We start from the raw sequence: 13985 nt of genomic DNA on the forward strand, positions 1-13985 counted from the left end.
ACCACTCACCCTCACCTCTCACCGCTCACCAATCACCACTCACACCTCACGGTCACCACTCACCCTCACCGCTTACCACTCACTGCTCACCATTCACTGCTCACCACTCACCAGTCACCACTCACACTCTCACCACTCACCCTCACCACTCACCCTCACCACTCACCCTCACCACTCACCACTCATACTCAATGTCACCACTCACACTCACCCTCACCACACACGCTCACCACTCACCATTCACCGTCACCACTCACCCTCACCACTTACCACTCACTGCTCACCACTCACTTCTCAGCACTCACACTTTCACCACTCACCCTCATCACTCACCCTCACCACTCACCACTCATACTCACTCTCACCACTCACCGCTCACCACTCACCGCTCACCACTCACCCTCACCACTCACCCTCACCACTCATTCACCCTCACCGCTCAATCACCCTCTCTGCTCACCACTCTCACCACTCACGCCTCAACCTGACAACTCACCCTCACCACTCACCGTCACCACTCACCCTCACCGCTCCCCACTTACCACTCACACTCACCACTCACCATCACCACTCACACTCACCCTCACCGCTCACCCTCACCGCTCACCCTCACCACTCACCCTCACCACTCACCTCTCACCACTCACCACTCAAGCTCACCACACACCCTCACCACTCACACTCACCACTCACTCTCACCACTCACCCTCGCCACTCACTCTCACCACTCACCACTCACCATCACCACTCACACTCACACTCACCCTCACCACTCACCCTCACCACTCACCCTCACACCCACCGCTCATCACTCACCCTCACCACTCACCCTCACCAGTCACCACTCACCCTGACTACTCACCACTCAACCTCACCGCCCACTCACCCTCACCGCTCACTCACCCTCACCACTAACCATCACTACTCAAACTCACCCTCACCACTCACCCTCACCTCTCACCACTCAGCTCTCACCACTCACCGCTCACCACTCATCCTCACCACTCACCACTCATACTCACTCTCACCACTCATACTCACCACTCACCGTCACCACTCACCCTCACCGCTCCCCACTCACCACTCACCCTCACCACTCACCCTCAACACTCACCCTCACCACTCACCCTCACCACGCACCTCTCATCACTCACCACTCACCACTCACCCTCACCCTCAACACTCACCCTCACCACTCACCCTCACCACTCACCCTCACCACTCACCAGTCAAGCTCACAACTGACCCTCACCACTCACCACTCACTCTCACCACTCACCCTCACCACTCACTCTCACCACTCACACTCACCACTCACCCTCACCACTCACCCTCACCCCTCACCGCTCATCACTCACACTAACCACTCACCCTCACCAGTCACCACTCACCCTGAACATTCACTACTCACCCTCACCACTCACCATTTACCCTCACCGCTCACTCACCCTCACCACTCGCCATCACCAATCATACTCACCCTCACCGCTCACCCTCACCTCTCACCAGTCACCCCTCACCACTTACCCTCACCACTCACCCTCACTACCACCACTCACCCTCACCACTCACACACACCCTCAACACTCACCCTCACCACTCACCCCTCATGCTCACCACACACCCTCACCACTCACAATCACCACTCACCAGTCACCACTCACCCTGACCACTCACCACTCACCCTCACCACTCACCCTCACCAATCACTGCTCACCACTCACCACTCACACTCACCCTCACCACTCACACTCACCACTCACCCTTACCACTCACACTCACCCTCACCACTCACCACTCATTGGTCACTACTCACCATCACCACTCACTGCTCACCAGTCACCACTCACCCTCACCACTCACTCACCCTCACCACTCACCATCACCACTCACACTCACACTCACCGCTCACACTCACCACTCATGCTCACCACACACCTTCACCACTCACACTCACCACACACCCTCACCAGTCACCACTCACACTGACCACTCACCACTCACCACTCACCCTCACCACTCACCCTCACAACTCACTGCTCACCACTCACCACTCACCCTCACTGCTTACCACTCACACTCACCCTCACCACTCACCCTCACCACTCACCCTTACCACTCACCCTCACCACTCACCACTCACCGCTCACCACTCACCATCACCACTCACTGCTCACCAGTCACCACTCACCACTCAACGGTCACGACTCACCCACACCCCTCACCGCTCATCAGTCACCCTCACCACTCACCCCTCACCACTCATCAGTCACCCTCACCACTCACCCTCACCACTCACCCTCACCGCTCACCCTCAACACTCACACTCACCCTCATCACTCACTACTCACATTCACCACTCATGCTCACCACTCGCCCTCACCACTCACCACTCACCCTCATGACTCACCCTCACCACTCAACACTCTCCCTCACACTCACCACTCACCCTCACCATTAATCCTCACCCTCGCCACTCACACTCACCACTCACCCTCACCACCGCCACTCACCCTCACCATTCACCACTCACCCTCACCCCTCACCACTCACCCTCACCACTCACTACTCACCCTCACCACTCACCCTCACCACTCACCACTAACCCTCACCACTCTTCCTCACCACTCTTCCTCACCACTCACCCTCACCACTCACCCTCACCCCTCACCATTCACCCTCACCACTCACTACTCACCCTCACCACTCACCACTCACCCTCACCATTCACCACTCACCCTCACCACTCACCACTCTTCCTCACTACTCACTCTCACCACTAACCCTCACCACTGACCCTCACCACTCACCACTCACCCTCACCTCTCACGGCTCACCACTCACCACTCACCCCTCACCACTCACCCTCACCACTCACCCTCACCACTCACTACTCACGCTCACCACTCACCCTCACCACTCACCACTAACCCTCACCACTCACCACTCTTCCTCACCACTCTTCCTCACCACTCACCCTCACCACTCACCCTGACCCCTCACCAGTCACCCCTCACCACTTACCCTCACCCCTCTCCTCACTACCACCACTCACCCTCACCACTCACACACACCCTCAACACTCACCTTCACCACTCACCCTCACCACTCACCACTCATGCTCACCACACACCCTCACCACTCACAATCACCACTCACCCTCACCAGTCACCACTCACCCTGACCACTCACCACTCACCCTCAACACTCACCCTCACCACTCACTGCTCACCACTCACCACTCACACTCACCCTCACCACTCACCCTCACCACTCACCCTTACCACTCACACTCACCCTCACCACTCACCACTCATTGGTCACTACTCACCATCACCACTCACTGCTCACCAGTCACCACTCACCCTCACCACTCACTCACCCTCACCACTCACCATCACCACTCACACTCACCACACACCCTCACCAGTCACCACTCACCCTGACCACTCACCACTCACCCTCACCACTCACCCTCACAACTCACTGCTCACCACTCACCACTCACCCTCACTGCTTACCACTCACACTCACCCTCACCACTCACCCTCACCACTCACCACTCACCCTCACCTCTCACGGCTCACCACTCACCACTCACCCCTCACCACTCACCCTCACCACTCACCCTCACCACTCACTACTCACGCTCACAACTCACCCTCACCACTCACCACTAACCCTCACCACTCACCACTCTTCCTCACCACTCTTCCTCACCACTCACCCTCACCACTCACCCTGACCCCTCACCAGTCACCCCTCACCACTTACCCTCACCCCTCTCCTCACTACCACCACTCACCCTCACCACTCACACACACCCTCAACACTCACCTTCACCACTCACCCTCACCACTCACCACTCATGCTCACCACACACCCTCACCACTCACAATCACCACTCACCCTCACCAGTCACCACTCACCCTGACCACTCACCACTCACCCTCAACACTCACCCTCACCACTCACTGCTCACCACTCACCACTCACACTCACCCTCACCACTCACCCTCACCACTCACCCTTACCACTCACACTCACCCTCACCACTCACCACTCATTGGTCACTACTCACCATCACCACTCACTGCTCACCAGTCACCACTCACCCTCACCACTCACTCACCCTCACCACTCACCATCACCACTCACACTCACCACACACCCTCACCAGTCACCACTCACCCTGACCACTCACCACTCACCCTCACCACTCACCCTCACAACTCACTGCTCACCACTCACCACTCACCCTCACTGCTTACCACTCACACTCACCCTCACCACTCACCCTCACCACTCACCCTTACCACTCACCCTCACCACTCACCGCTCACCACTCACCATCACCACTCACTGCTCACCAGTCACCACTCACCACTCACCGCTCACGACTCACCCACACCCCTCACCGCTCATCAGTCACCCTCACCACTCACCCCTCACCACTCATCAGTCACCCTCACCACTCACCCTCACCACTCACCATTCACCCTCACCGCTCACCCTCAACACTCACACTCACCCACACCACTCACTACTCACATTCACCACTCATGCTCATTAATCGCCCTCACCACTCACCACTCACCCTCATGACTCACCCTCACCACTCAACACTCTCCCTCACACTCACCACTCATGCTCACCACACACCTTCACCACTCACACTCACCACACACCCTCACCAGTCACCACTCACACTGACCACTCACCACTCACCACTCACCCTCACCACTCACCCTCACAACTCACTGCTCACCACTCACCACTCACCCTCACTGCTTACCACTCACACTCACCCTCACCACTCACCCTCACCACTCACCCTTACCACTCACCCTCACCACTCACCACTCACCGCTCACCACTCACCATCACCACTCACTGCTCACCAGTCACCACTCACCACTCACCGCTCACGACTCACCCACACCCCTCACCGCTCATCAGTCACCCTCACCACTCACCCCTCACCACTCATCAGTCACCCTCACCACTCACCCTCACCACTCACCCTCACCGCTCACCCTCAACACTCACACTCACCCTCATCACTCACTACTCACATTCACCACTCATGCTCACCACTCGCCCTCACCACTCACCACTCACCCTCATGACTCACCCTCACCACTCAACACTCTCCCTCACACTCACCACTCACCCTCACCACTAATCCTCACCCTCGCCACTCACACTCACCACTCACCCTCACCACCGCCACTCACCCTCACCATTCACCACTCACCCTCACCCCTCACCCTCACCACTCACTACTCACCCTCACCACTCACCCTCACCACTCACCACTAACTTTCACCACTCTTCCTCACCACTCTTCCTCACCACTCACCCTCACCACTCACCCTCACCCCTCACCATTCACCCTCACCACTCACTACTCACCCTCACCACTCACCACTCACCCTCACCATTCACCACTCACCCTCACCACTCACCACTCTTCCTCACTACTCACTCTCACCACTAACCCTCACCACTGACCCTCACCACTCACCACTCACCCTCACCTCTCACGGCTCACCACTCACCACTCACCCCTCACCACTCACCCTCACCACTCACCCTCACCACTCACTACTCACGCTCACCACTCACCCTCACCACTCACCACTAACCCTCACCACTCACCACTCTTCCTCACCACTCTTCCTCACCACTCACCCTCACCACTCACCCTGACCCCTCACCAGTCACCCCTCACCACTTACCCTCACCCCTCTCCTCACTACCACCACTCACCCTCACCACTCACACACACCCTCAACACTCACCTTCACCACTCACCCTCACCACTCACCACTCATGCTCACCACACACCCTCACCACTCACAATCACCACTCACCCTCACCAGTCACCACTCACCCTGACCACTCACCACTCACCCTCAACACTCACCCTCACCACTCACTGCTCACCACTCACCACTCACACTCACCCTCACCACTCACCCTCACCACTCACCCTTACCACTCACACTCACCCTCACCACTCACCACTCATTGGTCACTACTCACCATCACCACTCACTGCTCACCAGTCACCACTCACCCTCACCACTCACTCACCCTCACCACTCACCATCACCACTCACACTCACCACACACCCTCACCAGTCACCACTCACCCTGACCACTCACCACTCACCCTCACCACTCACCCTCACAACTCACTGCTCACCACTCACCACTCACCCTCACTGCTTACCACTCACACTCACCCTCACCACTCACCCTCACCACTCACCCTTACCACTCACCCTCACCACTCACCACTCACCGCTCACCATCACCACTCACTGCTCACCAGTCACCACTCACCACTCACCGCTCACGACTCACCCACACCCCTCACCGCTCATCAGTCACCCTCACCACTCACCCCTCACCACTCATCAGTCACCCTCACCACTCACCCTCACCACTCACCATTCACCCTCACCGCTCACCCTCAACACTCACACTCACCCACACCACTCACTACTCACATTCACCACTCATGCTCATTAATCGCCCTCACCACTCACCACTCACCCTCATGACTCACCCTCACCACTCAACACTCTCCCTCACACTCACCACTCACCCTCACCACTAATCCTCACCCTCGCCACTCACACTCACCACTCACCCTCTCCACCGCCACTCACCCTCACCATTCACCACTCACCCTCACCCCTCACCACTCACCCTCACCACTCACTACTCTTCCTCACCACTCACCCTCACCACTCACCCTCACCCCTCACCATTCACCCTCACCACTCACTACTCACCCTCACCACTCACCACTCACCCTCACCACTCACCACTCACCCTCACCACTCACCACTCTTCCTCACTACTCACCCTCACCACTCACCCTCACCACTGACCCTCACCACTCACCACTCACCTCACCTCTCACGGCTCACCACTCACCACTCACCCCTCACCACTCACCCTCACCACTCACCCTCACCACTCACTACTCACGCTCACCACTCACCCTCACCACTCACCACTAAACCTCACCACTCACCACTCTTCCTCACCACTCTTCCTCACCACTCGCCCTCACCACTCACCCTCACTGCTTACCACTCACACTCACCCTCACCACTCACCCTCACCACTCACCCTTACCACTCACCCTCACCACTCACCACTCACCGCTCACCACTCACCATCACCACTCACTGCTCACCAGTCACCACTCACCACTCACCGCTCACGACTCACCCACACCCCTCACCGCTCATCAGTCACCCTCACCACTCACCCCTCACCACTCATCAGTCACCCTCACCACTCACCCTCACCACTCACCCTCACCGCTCACCCTCAACACTCACACTCACCCTCATCACTCACTACTCACATTCACCACTCATGCTCACCACTCGCCCTCACCAATCACCACTCACCCTCATGACTCACCCTCACCACTCAACACTCTCCCTCACACTCACCACTCACCCTCACCACTAATCCTCACCCTCGCCACTCACACTCACCACTCACCCTCACCACCGCCACTCACCCTCACCATTCACCACTCACCCTCACCCCTCACCACTCACCCTCACCACTCACTACTCACCCTCACCACTCACCCTCACCACTCACCACTAACCCTCACCACTCTTCCTCACCACTCTTCCTCACCACTCACCCTCACCACTCACCCTCACCCCTCACCATTCACCCTCACCACTCACTACTCACCCTCACCACTCACCACTCACCCTCACCATTCACCACTCACCCTCACCACTCACCACTCTTCCTCACTACTCACTCTCACCACTAACCCTCACCACTGACCCTCACCACTCACCACTCACCCTCACCTCTCACGGCTCACCACTCACCACTCACCCCTCACCACTCACCCTCACCACTCACCCTCACCACTCACTACTCACGCTCACCACTCACCCTCACCACTCACCACTAACCCTCACCACTCACCACTCTTCCTCACCACTCTTCCTCACCACTCACCCTCACCACTCACCCTGACCCCTCACCAGTCACCCCTCACCACTTACCCTCACCCCTCTCCTCACTACCACCACTCACCCTCACCACTCACACACACCCTCAACACTCACCTTCACCACTCATCCTCACCACTCACCACTCATGCTCACCACACACCCTCACCACTCACAATCACCACTCACCCTCACCAGTCACCACTCACCCTGACCACCCACCACTCACCCTCAACACTCACCCTCACCACTCACTGCTCACCACTCACCACTCACACTCACCCTCACCACTCACCCTCACCACTCACCCTTACCACTCACCCTCACCACTCACCACTCATTGGTCACTACTCACCATCACCACTCACTGCTCACCAGTCACCACTCACCCTCACCACTCACTCACCCTCACCACTCACCATCACCACTCACACTCACCACACACCCTCACCAGTCACCACTCACCCTGACCACTCACCACTCACCCTCACCACTCACCCTCACAACTCACTGCTCACCACTCACCACTCACCCTCACTGCTTACCACTCACACTCACCCTCACCACTCACCCTCACCACTCACCCTTACCACTCACCCTCACCACTCACCACTCACCGCTCACCACTCACCATCACCACTCACTGCTCACCAGTCACCACTCACCACTCACCGCTCACGACTCACCCACACCCCTCACCGCTCATCAGTCACCCTCACCACTCACCCCTCACCACTCATCAGTCACCCTCACCACTCACCCTCACCACTCACCATTCACCCTCACCGCTCACCCTCAACACTCACACTCACCCACACCACTCACTACTCACATTCACCACTCATGCTCATTAATCGCCCTCACCACTCACCACTCACCCTCATGACTCACCCTCACCACTCAACACTCTCCCTCACACTCACCACTCACCCTCACCACTAATCCTCACCCTCGCCACTCACACTCACCACTCACCCTCTCCACCGCCACTCACCCTCACCATTCACCACTCACCCTCACCCCTCACCACTCACCCTCACCACTCACTACTCTTCCTCACCACTCACCCTCACCACTCACCCTCACCCCTCACCATTCACCCTCACCACTCACTACTCACCCTCACCACTCACCACTCACCCTCACCACTCACCACTCACCCTCACCACTCACCACTCTTCCTCACTACTCACCCTCACCACTCACCCTCACCACTGACCCTCACCACTCACCACTCACCTCACCTCTCACGGCTCACCACTCACCACTCACCCCTCACCACTCACCCTCACCACTCACCCTCACCACTCACTACTCACGCTCACCACTCACCCTCACCACTCACCACTAAACCTCACCACTCACCACTCTTCCTCACCACTCTTCCTCACCACTCGCCCTCACCACTCACCCTGACCCCTCACCATTCACCCTCACCACTCACTACTCACCCTCACCACTCACCACTCACCCTCACCACTCACCACTCTTCCTCACTACTCACCCTCACCACTCACCCTCACCACTGACCCTCACCACTCACCCTCACCTCTCACCGCTCACCACTCACACCTCACGGTCACCACTCACCCTCACCGCTTACCACTCACTGCTCACCATTCACTGCTCACCACTCACCAGTCACCACTCACACTCTCACCACTCACCCTCACCACTCACCCTCACCACTCATTCACCCTCACCGCTCAATCACCCTCTCCGCTCACCACTCTCACCACTCACGCCTCAACCTGACAACTCACCCTCACCACTCACCACTCACCGTCACCACTCACCCTCACCGCTCCCCACTCACCACTCACCACTCACACTCACCACTCACCATCACCACTCACACTCACCCTCACCACTCACCCTCACCGCTCACCATCACCACTCACCCTCACCACTCACCTCTCACCACTCACCACTCAAGCTCACCACACACCCTCACCACTCACACTCACCACTCACTCTCACCACTCACCCTCGCCACTCACTCTCACCACTCACCACTCACCATCACCACTCACACTCACACTCACCCTCACCACTCACCCTCACCACTCACCCTCACCCCCACCGCTCATCACTCACCCTCATCACTCACCCTCACCAGTCACCACTCACCCTGACTACTCACCACTCACCCTCACCGCTCACTCACCCTCACCGCTCACTCACCCTCACCACTAACCATCACCACTCAAACTCACCCTCACCACTCACCCTCACCTCTCACCACTCAGCTCTCACCACTCACCACTCACCCTCACAATTCACCCTCACCAACACCACTCACCGCTCACCACTCACTGCTCACCATTCACTGCTGACCACTCACCAGTCACCACTCACACTCTCACCACTCACCCTCACCACTCACCCTTACCACTCACACTCACCCTCACCACTCACCACTCATTGGTCACTACTCACCATCACCACTCACTGCTCACCAGTCACCACTCACCCTCACCACTCACTCACCCTCACCACTCACCCTCACCGCTCACCCTCACCACTCACACTCACCACTCACCATCACCACTCACACTCACCCTCACCGCTCACCCTCACCGCTCACCCTCACCACTCACACTCACCACTCACCATCACCACTCACCCTCACCGCTCACCCTCACCACTCACCCTCACCACTCACCACTCACCCTCACCACTCACTCTCACCACTCACCATCACCACTCACACTCACCCTCACCACTCACCCTCACCACTCACCCTCACCCCTCACCACTCACCCTCACCACTCACTCACCAGTCACCACTCACCCTGACCACTCACCACTCACCCTCACTGCTTACCACTGACACTCACCCTCACCACTCACCCTCACCACTCACCCTTACCACTCACCCTCACCACTCACAACTCACCACTCACCACTCACCATCACCACTCACTGCTCACCAGTCACCACTCACCACTCACCGCTCACAACTCACCCACACCCCTCACCGCTCATCAGTCACCTTCACCACTCACCCCTCACCACTCATCAGTCACCCTCACCACTCACCCTCACCACTCACCACTCACCCTCACCGCTCACCCTCAACACTCACACTCACCCTCACCACTCACTACTCACATTCACCACTCATGCTCACCACTCGCCCTCACCACTCACCACTCACCCTCATGACTCACCCTCACCACTCAACACTCTCCCTCACACTCACCACTCACCCTCACCACTAATCCTCACCCTCACCACTCACCCTCACCACTCACCCTTACCACTCACCCTCACCACTCACCACTCATTGGTCACTACTCACCATCACCACTCACTGCTCACCAGTCACCACTCACCCTCACCACTCACTCACCCTCACCACTCACCATCACCACTCACACTCACCACACACCCTCACCAGTCACCACTCACCCTGACCACTCACCACTCACCCTCACCACTCACCCTCACAACTCACTGCTCACCACTCACCACTCATCCTCACTGCTTACCACTCACACTCACCCTCACCACTCACCCTCACCACTCACCCTTACCACTCACCCTCACCACTCACCACTCACCGCTCACCACTCACCATCACCACTCACTGCTCACCAGTCACCACTCACCACTCACCGCTCACGACTCACCCACACCCCTCACCGCTCATCAGTCACCCTCACCACTCACCCCTCACCACTCATCAGTCACCCTCACCACTCACCCTCACCACTCACCATTCACCCTCACCGCTCACCCTCAACACTCACACTCACCCACACCACTCACTACTCACATTCACCACTCATGCTCATTAATCGCCCTCACCACTCACCACTCACCCTCATGACTCACCCTCACCACTCAACACTCTCCCTCACACTCACCACTCACCCTCACCACTAATCCTCACCCTCGCCACTCACACTCACCACTCACCCTCTCCACCGCCACTCACCCTCACCATTCACCACTCACCCTCACCCCTCACCACTCACCCTCACCACTCACTACTCTTCCTCACCACTCACCCTCACCACTCACCCTCACCCCTCACCATTCACCCTCACCACTCACTACTCACCCTCACCACTCACCACTCACCCTCACCACTCACCACTCACCCTCACCACTCACCACTCTTCCTCACTACTCACCCTCACCACTCACCCTCACCACTGACCCTCACCACTCACCACTCACCTCACCTCTCACGGCTCACCACTCACCACTCACCCCTCACCACTCACCCTCACCACTCACCCTCACCACTCACTACTCACGCTCACCACTCACCCTCACCACTCACCACTAAACCTCACCACTCACCACTCTTCCTCACCACTCTTCCTCACCACTCGCCCTCACCACTCACCCTGACCCCTCACCATTCACCCTCACCACTCACTACTCACCCTCACCACTCACCACTCACCCTCACCACTCACCACTCTTCCTCACTACTCACCCTCACCACTCACCCTCACCACTGACCCTCACCACTCACCCTCACCTCTCACCGCTCACCACTCACACCTCACGGTCACCACTCACCCTCACCGCTTACCACTCACTGCTCACCATTCACTGCTCACCACTCACCAGTCACCACTCACACTCTCACCACTCACCCTCACCACTCACCCTCACCACTCATTCACCCTCACCGCTCAATCACCCTCTCCGCTCACCACTCTCACCACTCACGCCTCAACCTGACAACTCACCCTCACCACTCACCACTCACCGTCACCACTCACCCTCACCGCTCCCCACTCACCACTCACCACTCACACTCACCACTCACCATCACCACTCACACTCACCCTCACCGCTCACCCTCACCGCTCACCATCACCACTCACCCTCACCACTCACCTCTCACCACTCACCACTCAAGCTCACCACACACCCTCACCACTCACACTCACCACTCACTCTCACCACTCACCCTCGCCACTCACTCTCACCACTCACCACTCACCATCACCACTCACACTCACACTCACCCTCACCACTCACCCTCACCACTCACCCTCACCCCCACCGCTCATCACTCACCCTCATCACTCACCCTCACCAGTCACCACTCACCCTGACTACTCACCACTCACCCTCACCGCTCACTCACCCTCACCGCTCACTCACCCTCACCACTAACCATCACCACTCAAACTCACCCTCACCACTCACCCTCACCTCTCACCACTCAGCTCTCACCACTCACCACTCACCCTCACAATTCACCCTCACCAACACCACTCACCGCTCACCACTCACTGCTCACCATTCACTGCTGACCACTCACCAGTCACCACTCACACTCTCACCACTCACCCTCACCACTCACCCTTAACACTCACACTCACCCTCACCACTCACCACTCATTGGTCACTACTCACCATCACCACTCACTGCTCACCAGTCACCACTCACCCTCACCACTCACTCACCCTCACCACTCACCCTCACCGCTCACCCTCACCACTCACACTCACCATCACCACTCACACTCACCCTCACCGCTCACCCTCACCGCTCACCCTCACCACTCACACTCACCACTCACCATCACCACTCACCCTCACCGCTCACCCTCACCACTCACCCTCACCACTCACCACTCACCCTCACCACTCACTCTCACCACTCACCATCACCACTCACACTCACCCTCACCACTCACCCTCACCACTCACCCTCACCCCTCACCACTCACCCTCACCACTCACTCACCAGTCACCACTCACCCTGACCACTCACCACTCACCCTCACTGCTTACCACTGACACTCACCCTCACCACTCACCCTCACCACTCACCCTTACCACTCACCCTCACCACTCACAACTCACCACTCACCACTCACCATCACCACTCACTGCTCACCAGTCACCACTCACCACTCACCGCTCACAACTCACCCACACCCCTCACCGCTCATCAGTCACCTTCACCACTCACCCCTCACCACTCATCAGTCACCCTCA

This window comes from Lampetra fluviatilis, chromosome 6, assembly GCF_964198595.1.
Source record: "Lampetra fluviatilis chromosome 6, kcLamFluv1.1, whole genome shotgun sequence".
NCBI lineage: Eukaryota > Metazoa > Chordata > Hyperoartia > Petromyzontiformes > Petromyzontidae > Lampetra > Lampetra fluviatilis.